The 10,885-nt window shown below is 52.1% G+C and overlaps 1 long non-coding RNA gene across 1 annotated transcript; it reads right to left on the reverse strand.

The window, feature by feature from the left end:
* Window positions 1–382: 382 nt before the first annotated feature.
* On the reverse strand, window positions 383–9,578 carry LOC139061380 (uncharacterized). The gene is made up of 3 exons (XR_011515415.1): window positions 9,160–9,578; window positions 9,002–9,082; window positions 383–497 (listed from the first exon to the last, which is right to left on the reverse strand). It is a non-coding gene; the product is annotated as an uncharacterized lncRNA (long non-coding RNA).
* Window positions 9,579–10,885: the final 1,307 nt, after the last annotated feature.

Below are 10,885 nucleotides of genomic sequence, written 5' to 3' on the forward strand. Positions count from 1 at the left end.
GCGCCGGTCGCGCCATCTATCCCAAGCGCCGCGAAGTAGCAGGCCTGGGCTGCCACGCCGGGAGATGCGACCCGGCGCGAAAGCGAAACTTGGGCTTTTTAGCTGGGCGGAAGGCGTGTTTCACGTTTTTTCTAACCTGTCATTTTCGCTGCCTGGATTCAATCAAACTTCAAGACCTCGTGCAAGTCCACAATGGACACACTGAGTGCTGTGCAGACTGCAGAAGCGAATACATCGGGTAGGTACGCTATTACGTTTGTACAAACCGCGCGCTATATGCTAGAACACCTGTGAGCTTTTTGGCACATAACCTGTGAAGGAATTTACAGCACTGTGTTGGTGCCATATATTATTAAAGCACGCAGAACACTGTCATCTGCACTTTCAGTTTGGTCTTGTTTGTAATGGTCTCTACTGGGTTCGCCGCGCTTGGCAACCAACTGGCGAGGTCGTTTGACTGCCTGGTTAGCAGACGCCTGCCCTTCACCACCTGCACACTGAAAACAAAATATATGTTATAGTAAGAAGGGCTGTAGTTCTTTCCCATGCCGTCACTTTTGCGAAGATATAAAGTCCTCTCAAAATGAAATAGAAAATACACCAGGCCAATTGTATCGTGCAACCACTTAAGAGTACAACATTCAGAACAAAAGCCTACAGCACTCGAACAAGCAACATATTGACACGTACACTTATCTTTATCGGGCGACCACGTTTGGCCGCCTAACAAATGTTATCGTGCAGCGCAGGACGCGCCTGCATGTATCCGACGTTTCTGGAAAGTTATCGATGCTTCTACCCGGCTGTCTGTTGTCGCCGAACCTTGTATTATCTGATTTCATCGCGTAACGCGAATGGTGTAGAACTTTGTGGAAGGCACGCGGGTCCGAACGATTAAGTCTGGAACATTCGACGACTGCTCTATAAAAGCCGACGCGCTTGACCCGCTGATCAGATTTTCGACGATCGCCGACTGTGTTCGCCGCTATCGTTGCGCTTTAAGTGTAGCCTATTTTGTGGGCACAGGTTCGCCCAATAAAAGCTTTTGTCTTTCACAGTACTGCTACTGTATTCTTTAACGTCACCACCACGTGACATCTGGTGGAGGTGCTAGTGCGTTCATGTACCGAACGCCCCCGCAAAGCCGCGATCCAAGCCCGAAGCCCGAGGACAAAACTAACATCGCCGAAGACCAGCGTGCTAGCCGCAGACTGCAAGGACTGCCCCCAGAGCACGGACTTCTACCTGAGTCGACAAAGAAGATCGTGGTCAAAACAACCCCAATGGCTGCCCCAGCGTCCCCCGTTATCCTACAACAACCTCGGGACCCACCGACTTTCCATGGAGCAGCGACTGAAGACCCAGAATCCTGGCTGGAGACCTACGAACGAATCGCGACATTTAACAACTGGGACTCCGACGACAAGCTGCGGCATGTATACTTTGCCTTAGAAGATGCCGCCAGAACGTGGTTTGAGAACCGGGAGTCGACCTTGACGACATGGGACCTCTTCCGTACCGGCTTCCTGAGCACCTTTACGAGCGTCGTGCGCAAGGAAAGGGCCGAAGCCATGCTGGACGCCCGAGTGCAGCTACCGAACGAGAACGTTGCCATCTTCACGGAAGAAATGAAACGTCTGTTCCGCCATGCCGACCCGGATATGCCCGAGGAGAAGAAAGTCCGCCTTCTCATGCGTGGTGTGAAGGAAGAACTTTTCGGCGCAATGATACGAAGCCCACCGAATACCGTAGAAGAGTTCCTTCGTGAGGCCACCAGCATCGAGAAGACACTCGAAATGCGGAACCGGCAATTCAACCGCCGTACAAGCTCTATCCACTACGCAGGAATTCAATCCCTGGCCACGGACGATCTGCGCGAGACCATCAGGGCCATAGTGCGCGAAGAACTGCGCAAGGTCGCGGCGATGGTCTTCGGCGATGCCTTCGTCGCAGCCTCAAGTGGCCTCGATCGCCGACATCGTTAAAGAAGAAGTGCACCGATCGCTTGGAGTTCCTGAGGTGCAACCAGAATCACCACAGCCCCAGCCGGAAGCGATGACCTACGCCGCCGTCGCACGCCGTCAAGGCCCCCCTCCGCGACCGCGCCAGGGCCCTGTGACGCCGCAATTCCGTCGACCACCGCCGCCGCCGCCAGCACGCCCACCTGTCGCCCAGCGCAGCTACCCGAGAAAGACAGACATCTGGCGAGCCCCCGACCACCGCCCGCTCTGCTATCACTGCGGAGAAGCCGGCCATGTGTATCGCCGATGCCCTTACCGCGACTTGGGACTGAGAGGGTTCGCCGTCAACGCGCCGCGTCCACAGCTTGGAGAGCGCCCACGTGATATCGCCGATTACCTCGCCGGTACTCAGTGGAGCTCTCGACGACCGTCGCGTTCGCCATCACCAGGCCGCTACCTGTCGCCGCAGCGCCGCCCATACACTGGCCCAGCCCGGGGCCGGTCAGCGAGCCCATATCCGGAAAACTAAAAACAGCAACCGATGGAGGTGCGGTTGCTGTTCGTCGAACTGACGAAGATCCTCCGCCGCCGACGAAGACGACGAAGAAACCACCTCGACGACCTAATGACGACACGCCGCCATCCCGAAGAAGTCGGGAAGCCAAGACTACACCGACGAAAGACGACTTGACGACGCTACGTTCCAGCTTCAGTTCAACACGACGCAGCCGTGATCCGACGCCAAGACCCAACTGCAACGCCAGACAAAGAACCACCGACCTCGACGTGCTTCTCGACGGCCACGCAGTCACTGCCTTAGTCGACACAGGGGCTGATTACTCCGTCATGAGTGGACACATCGCCGCCCAGTTGAAGAAGGTTAAGACTGCATGGGAAGGCCCTCAAATTCGAACCGCTGGAGGACACCTCATTACGCCGACTGGAGTCTGCACGGCAAGAATTACCGTTCATGACCGGACTTACCCTGCCACCTTCGTTATCCTCCAACAGTGTTCACGAGACGTCATTCTCGGTATGGATTTCCTGAACCAACACGGCGCAATCATCGACCTGCAGTCGAAGTCAATAACGCTGTCGGAAGATCAAGCGATACCGCCGGAGAGCCCTCGTAGTCACCACGCCTTGAGGGTGCTCGAAGATCAAGTGAGCATCCCGCCTCGCTCCAGCATTGTCATTTCGGTCGGCACCGAAACACCCGCTGAGGTAGAAGGCGTCATCGAAGGCGACCAACGTCTACTGCTCGACCGTGAAATTTGCGTCGCAAGAGGGATCGCTCGACTGCACGGAGGAAACACGAAGGTGTTGCTGACAAACTTCAGCCAGGAGTTCAAGCACATCAACAAGGGCACGACGATCGCATACATCGAGGAAATTCAGGAAATTAGCGATGCGTTTGTCCTCACAGATTCTGTCGCATCTACCCCAACGACCGTAGTTCCCGAGCCAGACTTCGACATAAATCCAAGTCTCCCCGTGATTAAGAAACAACAGCTCAGAAGTCTGCTTCGACGATACAAAGACTGCTTTTCGACGTCATCGAGGATTCGACAAACCCCAGTCGCAAAGCATCGCATAATAACCGAAGAGTGCGCTCGACCATTACGCCAGAGCCCTTACAGAGTTTCGACGCGAGAACGCGAAGCTATAAGACACCAAGTCGACGAAATACTGCGTGACGACATCATCCAGCCGTCGAAAAGCCCGTGGGCCTCTCCAGTAGTTTTAGTTAAGAAAAAGGACGGAACCCTACGTTTCTGCGTCGATTATCGTCGATTGAACAAAATCACGAAGAAAGACTTATACCCCCTCCCACGTATAGACGACGCATTGGATCGGCTCTGCAATGCTAAATACTTCTCATCGATGGACCTCAAGTCTGGATACTGGCAAATAGAAGTCGACGAAAGGGATCGCGAAAAGACCGCCTTCATCACGCCAGACGGCCTGTACGAGTTCAAGGTTATGCCATTTGGACTGTGCTCGGCGCCCGCAACGTTCCAGCGCGTCATGGACACGGTTTTAGCAGGATTGAAGTGGCAGACCTGTCTCGTTTACTTGGATGACGTCGTTGTCTTCGCGGAAAATTTCAACGATCACCTTAGGCGGCTTGCAACAGTACTCGAGGCCATCAAGTCATCAGGGCTCACTCTGAAGCCAGAAAAGTGCCGCTTCGCCTACCATGAGCTTCTGTTCCTAGGCCACGTCATCAGCAAGTCTGGAGTCCGCCCCGACCCGCAGAAGACAGCTGCTATCGCAAAGTTCCTGCAACCCACCGACAAGAAGGCAGTGCGTAGATTTCTTGGCATGTGTGCCTACTACAGGCGCTTTGTCAAGGACTTTTCACGCATCGCTGAGCCGTTGACACGTCTAACTAAATGTGATGTTGAGTTCAAGTGGGAAACGCCGCAGTCCGACGCACTTGAAGAACTCAAACGACGCATGCAGTCGCCGCCGGTACTTGCGCACTTCGACGAGTACGCCGATACCGAAATCCATACTGACGCCAGTAGCCTAGGCCTCGGTGCCGTTCTAGTCCAGAGGAGAAACGGGGTCGAACAGGTGATAGCTTACGCTAGCCGGTCGCTGTCAAAAGCGGAAGGCAACTATTCCACGACCGAAAAGGAATGCCTCGCCATCGTTTGGGCTACAGCTAAATTTCGCCCTTATCTTTATGGCAGGCCATTCAAAGTCGTCAGTGACCATCACGCGTTGTGTTGGCTAGCGAATATAAAGGACCCTTCAGGACGACTAGCGCGGTGGAGCCTCAGACTACAAGAATACGACGTCACTGTCACCTACAAGTCCGGACGAAAACACTCCGATGCCGATTGCCTATCACGCGCCCCCATTGACCTGCCGCCGCAAGACGACGAGAATGACGACGCCTTCCTTGGAATGATAAGCGCGGAAGACTTCGCTGCACAGCAACGTGCAGACGCGGAGCTAAAAAGCCTCGTCGAATATTTGGAAGGGCACACCGACGTTGTCCCCAGGGCATTTAAGCGCGGATTATCTTCCTTCACGCTTCAAAACAATCTACTCGTGAAGAAGAACTTTTCGCCAGTCCGCGCCAACTACCTTCTTGTTGTCCCGTCAGGACTTCGTCCAGAAGTATTGCACGCCCTACATGACGATCCGACCGCTGGACACCTAGGATTTTCCCGGACACTATCGAGGATACAAGAAAAGTATTATTGGCCGCACCTGACCGCCGACGTTGCCCGTTATGTCAGAACATGCCGAGACTGTCAGCGACGCAAGACACCGCCGACAAGGCCAGCCGGATTACTACAGCCAATCGACCCTCCTTGCCGACCATTCCAGCAGATCGGGATGGACTTGCTGGGACCCTTTCCGACGTCAACAACCGGAAATAAGTGTATCCTCGTGGCGACGGACTACCTCACCCGCTTCGCTGAAACTAAAGCACTGCCGAAAGGTAGCGCAGCCGAAGTGGCGAAATTCTTTGTCGAAAACATCCTGCTGCGACATGGCGCCCCAGAAGTCCTCATCACCGACAGAGGAACGGCCTTTACAGCGGAGCTCACTCAAGCCATTCTGAACTACAGTCAGACAAGGCACAGGAGGACAACGGCCTACCACCCGCAGACGAATGGTCTTACGGAGCGGCTGAATAAGACCCTCGCCGACATGCTAGCGATGTACGTGGACGTCGAACACAAGACGTGGGATGCCGTCCTGCCGTACGTAACATTCGCTTACAACACGGCGGTGCAAGAAACAACACAGCTCACGCCGTTTAAGCTGGTTTACGGCAGGAATCCGACGACGACGCTCGACGCCATGCTGCCGCACGTCACTGACGAGGAAAATCTTGACGTCGCTAGCTATCTCCAGCGCGCCGAAGAAGCCCGGCAGCTCGCCCGCCTGCGGATCAAGAACCAGCAGAGGACCGACAGCCGATACTACAACCTCCGACGACGGTTTGTCGAGTACCAGCCCGGGGACCGTGTTTGGGTTTGGACCCCTATACGCCGACGAGGACTCAGCGAGAAGCTTTTGCGTCGTTATTTCGGACCGTACAGGATCATCCGACGTATTGGCGCACTGGACTATGAGGTCGTGCCAGACGGCATTTCGCTGTCACAGCGGCGCCGCTCACGACCTGAAATTGTCCACGTTGTGCGACTCAAGCCGTACCACCAGCGTTGACAAACTTTGGGACTTCGCGTAACTGACCTTTGGACTTTGTTTCTTTTCGTTGTTTTGTTACTTATGTTTAATAATTGTCCTTTTGTGTTTCGCTCTCTTTGTAGCATCGGGACGATGCTCTTTAAGAGGGGGGTAATGGCACGTACACTTATCTTTATCGGGCGACCACGTTTGGCCGCCTAACAAATGTTATCGTGCAGCGCAGGACGCGCCTGCATGTATCCGACGTTTCTGGAAAGTTATCGATGCTTCTACCCGGCTGTCTGTTGTCGCCGAACCTTGTATTATCTGATTTCATCGCGTAACGCGAATGGTGTAGAACTTTGTGGAAGGCACGCGGGTCCGAACGATTAAGTCTGGAACATTCGACGACTGCTCTATAAAAGCCGACGCGCTTGACCCGCTGATCAGATTTTCGACGATCGCCGACTGCGTTCGCCGCTATCGTTGCGCTTTAAGTGTAGCCTGTTTTGTGGGCACAGGTTCGCCCAATAAAAGCTTTTGTCTTTCACAGTACTGCTACTGTATTCTTTAACGTCACCACCACGTGACAATATGATGCTAAACCTGCACTCATTGGAAAATGAGGTACTACAGTAGTTATAATGTTCAACTACATGTGCAGTCAAAGCCCGTATAACAGGGCGAGCATGACAGATGCAGGTGTTGTACAGTTGCACAAACCATGACAGGGCACGTAAAATTACCATCCCTACTTAAAGCTGCATCATCAGGACCCCTTTGGTACAAGACAACAACCGCACCTGCATTCCAAGAAATTAGCCCCACCAACTGCAGCTACCTAGTACCAGACCTGTTTCGCTTGTGCGAGGCCATCGGATTGTTGGCGCTCCCTTAGAAAAGAAAACAGTAAAAAAAAACTAGCGATAACGATCAAAATTTTGTTACAAAATACAAGAATAATTAAGCACCTTATTTTCCTCGCCATATGAACGGAAATATTTTGCGCTTTGCCCCGCATAACAGCCCGCACGCAGTTTAGAGCTCAGGAGGCTCAAATGAATTCGTTACGAATGACACCTGCAACACCAGCTCGTAAAGGTAGGTGCGCTGCAAGAACACCTTCGGCGACGAGTAGTCTTCGTTCACGTTTTTGTGGACGCATGCTACGTGACGAGCAGACTTCGGTTTACTTTCATTAGCAATAACGCTCACCAGCAAGGCCTACAACTTGTCGTTCACGCTTAATGGTCATTCCGTGCACCAGCTGCAAGTATCGCTAACCGCAAACTCAACTGTTCCGCTTAAAGGGGTTTGGACACCAAATTTTGAGGCTATAAAAAGCATGTTGTAGGCTGCTTCCGTATGCAAGGACACCCAGAACGAGGTATCGGACGCTGCAAACGTTTCAAAATAATTTTAATTCAGCTCCAAAAAGTCATTAAAAACTCCTTCTCGTAGTCGAGACCCATCGCTAGCGCGGCAGCTACTACGTCACAGAGGAGGAACGAAAATATTGACGTCATAGCACACCAGCACAAAAACGTGACGTATGATGAGTAGCGATGAAATGCCGATTGCGGAGCCTGCTGAGCCGAGCGACCGAGCATTGCCTCCACTATGACCGAGCTACAGGTACGAAAACCTTCTAGCCTCTATACTACAGGCATATAGAAATCCTTAATGCAAAGAAGGGGTAAGGCGTGCAGACACGGACACAGGAGGAGAGATGGATGGATGGATGGATGTTATGAGCGTCCCCTTTGGAACGGGGCGGTGGGTTGCGCCACCAAGCTCTTGCTACTATGCTGCCTAATATCCTACCTAGGTTAACCAATGAAAAAGGAAAAGAAAAAAAACACTACGAACTACCACGTCCAAATTTGCTGATCCCCTATTGCGAACTGTGTTTTTGTACGTCTCCGTCTTTTGCTGTCCGTAAGTGGACAGCACGAACGCCGCACGGCGGCCCGCGAATGGCAAACTGCGTGCGGCGAGTTGCCGTGCCGACGGGCCTTTGCACGTTTGAGTGTAAAACAGTAGCCGGCCGACTCCGAAAGGGACCAGGATATGCGGCGTTCGTGTTGTCCGCTTCTCTCCTCGCATAGTCACATAGTTCGGCAGCTCGGAGCGGTCTCTCCTTCGCTTGGCCTTTCTCAATGTGAAGGCCCGTCCACGTTACCGGCACGGAAACTCGCCGCACGCCGTTTGCCGTTCGCGGGCCCCCGTGCGACGGCGGTTTTGATCGAGAACGGCGAGATTTCCTAGCCGTAGAGAGCACGGGCCCGGGACCCATTTGTGCGGCAGCCGTATGGCGAAGCGGCCAATCAGCGTCCGAGGAGTGCACCGTGCTGTGCACCGACGGCAGCTTCACCGCCTCTGATCGTTCGGCGCCGCCGATATCGTGGCTAGGCCTTTTCCGGTTCACTTCGAAGCTAAAGCTTACGGCGCTTCGGAATGAATCACCGACTCTCACAAGCCGCAATATTTTCTTACCGTTGTTGTCGCTCTTCGCAATAATTATAATAATCGCAACATGGACTTCGAATCGCCAGTTGACCTCTGCTGGCAGAGCACGCATATGCGCGAGCAGACGACGCAGCATATTTTTACGTCACTATTTTTTGTGGCCCACGTGACCAAGCCATGTTGCGTTTCCTCTGTGACGTCATAGCATCTCCCGGAGCCCAGAAACCGAAATCGCTCGGTATAATAATGCTATTATTAAATTATTTATCGGATATATATGAATCCCGTTGTGTGTATCGTGCTCCCTGAAGCATGACGCAACGTTTGAATCAACAAACGCATGAACGAAAATTTTGATGTCTCCACCCCTTTAACCGTCGGGAGCTCTGCCTGAATGAAAACACGAAAAGGCTTGCCTTTTTGTTACAGCCAAGGCGAAGCACCGGCGCGGGATTTTGCTCTGTAGGCTTGTTGCCCGGAAAGTGCTCGGAGCAAACCTGCGTGTTACACGTATTACGTTCGTAGGGCGCAAAGTTGAACGTGGCACCAAAATATACACAGATCGAATACTCACTCGTGCATTTTCACTGGGTTGGTAGTTCTTCCTATTCACTGCAGCTATCCACCGGTGGCGCAGCTTGGCATTCTTCGTTGCGGATGGAAATCGGCGCAGGCTGAAAACACCGCACCGGCACGATTCCCTACGTGTGTTGTGCTCTTCGCAAACAGCGCTAAGCGACCTGCTCTTTTTCCGCTGGTTGTTTTGGCATCCAAACACGACGCAATGATGCCCAGATGACTTCTTCTACTTTGGATCCGTGTGAACGGGCACATTTCCGCACTTTGAAGCCCTAGAGCTGGCGCTTGCCATGTCTACTGGTCGCCGGCGAACACACTTTGGCAGCCCAGTACAAAATTGCGCCGGTCGACCGGGCAACCCGGTTGCGAGAGTATGCGTTCGCTTAGTCTGGGTGCGAGACTAGCGTGTTCTGGTCTATAGTTTCCTACAAAAACTCTAACGGGGGGGGGGGGGGGGGGCGAGTGTTTACGGAGTCCCCATCTGTCGGAAGCGCCTCACTTGCGTAGTCTGAGGGATAACGGGGCGCGCTCCGCATGGCTAGGTTTGACTATCGGCGCTAAATAAACATACTACGCGGGAGCTCTCCTGGAAATTTTCGCAAGTACTCTCGAAATGACAGAAGCATCTTACCTTTAAAATAATAATCTTGGACAAACAGAAGACACAGAATGGTTTACAGACGCTGGTTACCTACTACGTACGGTAAGCTGGGACACTGCGCGCGGTCGCCGCGGTCGATCCCCTCGAACCGGTTTTTTGCGTTAAAGGTAGCAGTCGCTAAGAGAAAACTATGCGAAATAAGTTCCTATAGTGGGCCGTCTGTGTAACCAAATGGAGCATCACAAAACGAAGCTTCAATGCAGCGATCGCACGGGTTCGCAGTGACCGACTGCGCGTCTGCATGCATGTCCGCGCACAATGTTTCGCTTTCGCTGTGAGAGCGTTTTCGCACCGTGCCATGAGCTTTATGCCGCAGTACATCAGCACTTGACCGTACGCAAACAACCATTGTTGCATGTACACTATCAGGGCTGTTCAAAAATAATTTCGTTATAGCTAGGGACTTCGACGTCTGTACATCGACTTGTGCTGTGCCATCGCGATGATTCAGTGTTTTCTTTTTTTTCTTCTAAAGTCTCCGAAGCTTCAATATCATTATTTCTCAAGTTGCATCGCACTGGATGCTTATCGGTCTTCTAAGCGAGCAATTACCCGCTGCTTCTTTTTCTTAATCCAGTGCGGTATTCATTGTCTGGTGCTACACAAGCATCAACATATGCCATGCCTTTTTTTTAATGCGCTTTATACCGTTCCCTTTCCATTCTAGTAAACTTTTTTCTTTCTTTCTTTCTTTCTTCATTATCATCATCATAGGTGTTACAGTACGTACGCAAAAAACTGTTGGACTCAATAGGCGCAAGCTAGTGGATGGGTCCGGATGCGAAATATAATACACATTCGGTACAAGCATAGGGGGATCAACGCAGAGGATGAATGCAACACATTACACATTAGCACATTAAAAACACACAAAAAAAGAATTTTTTTACAGCATGCATAAAAATTATCCCCAGTTACATAAATTATCAAACCGCAAAGAAGAGAACGCCAAGCAGGAGTACAAGCACAAAATCAGTGGTTTATAGCTAATAAATATGATTGTAGTGCTTTGCCGAAATTTTGTGCTTTTTTCTGGAGGGTACGCTGTTCCATGTCTCCA

Source organism: Dermacentor albipictus, chromosome 6, assembly GCF_038994185.2.
Source record: "Dermacentor albipictus isolate Rhodes 1998 colony chromosome 6, USDA_Dalb.pri_finalv2, whole genome shotgun sequence".
Lineage (NCBI taxonomy): Eukaryota > Metazoa > Arthropoda > Arachnida > Ixodida > Ixodidae > Dermacentor > Dermacentor albipictus.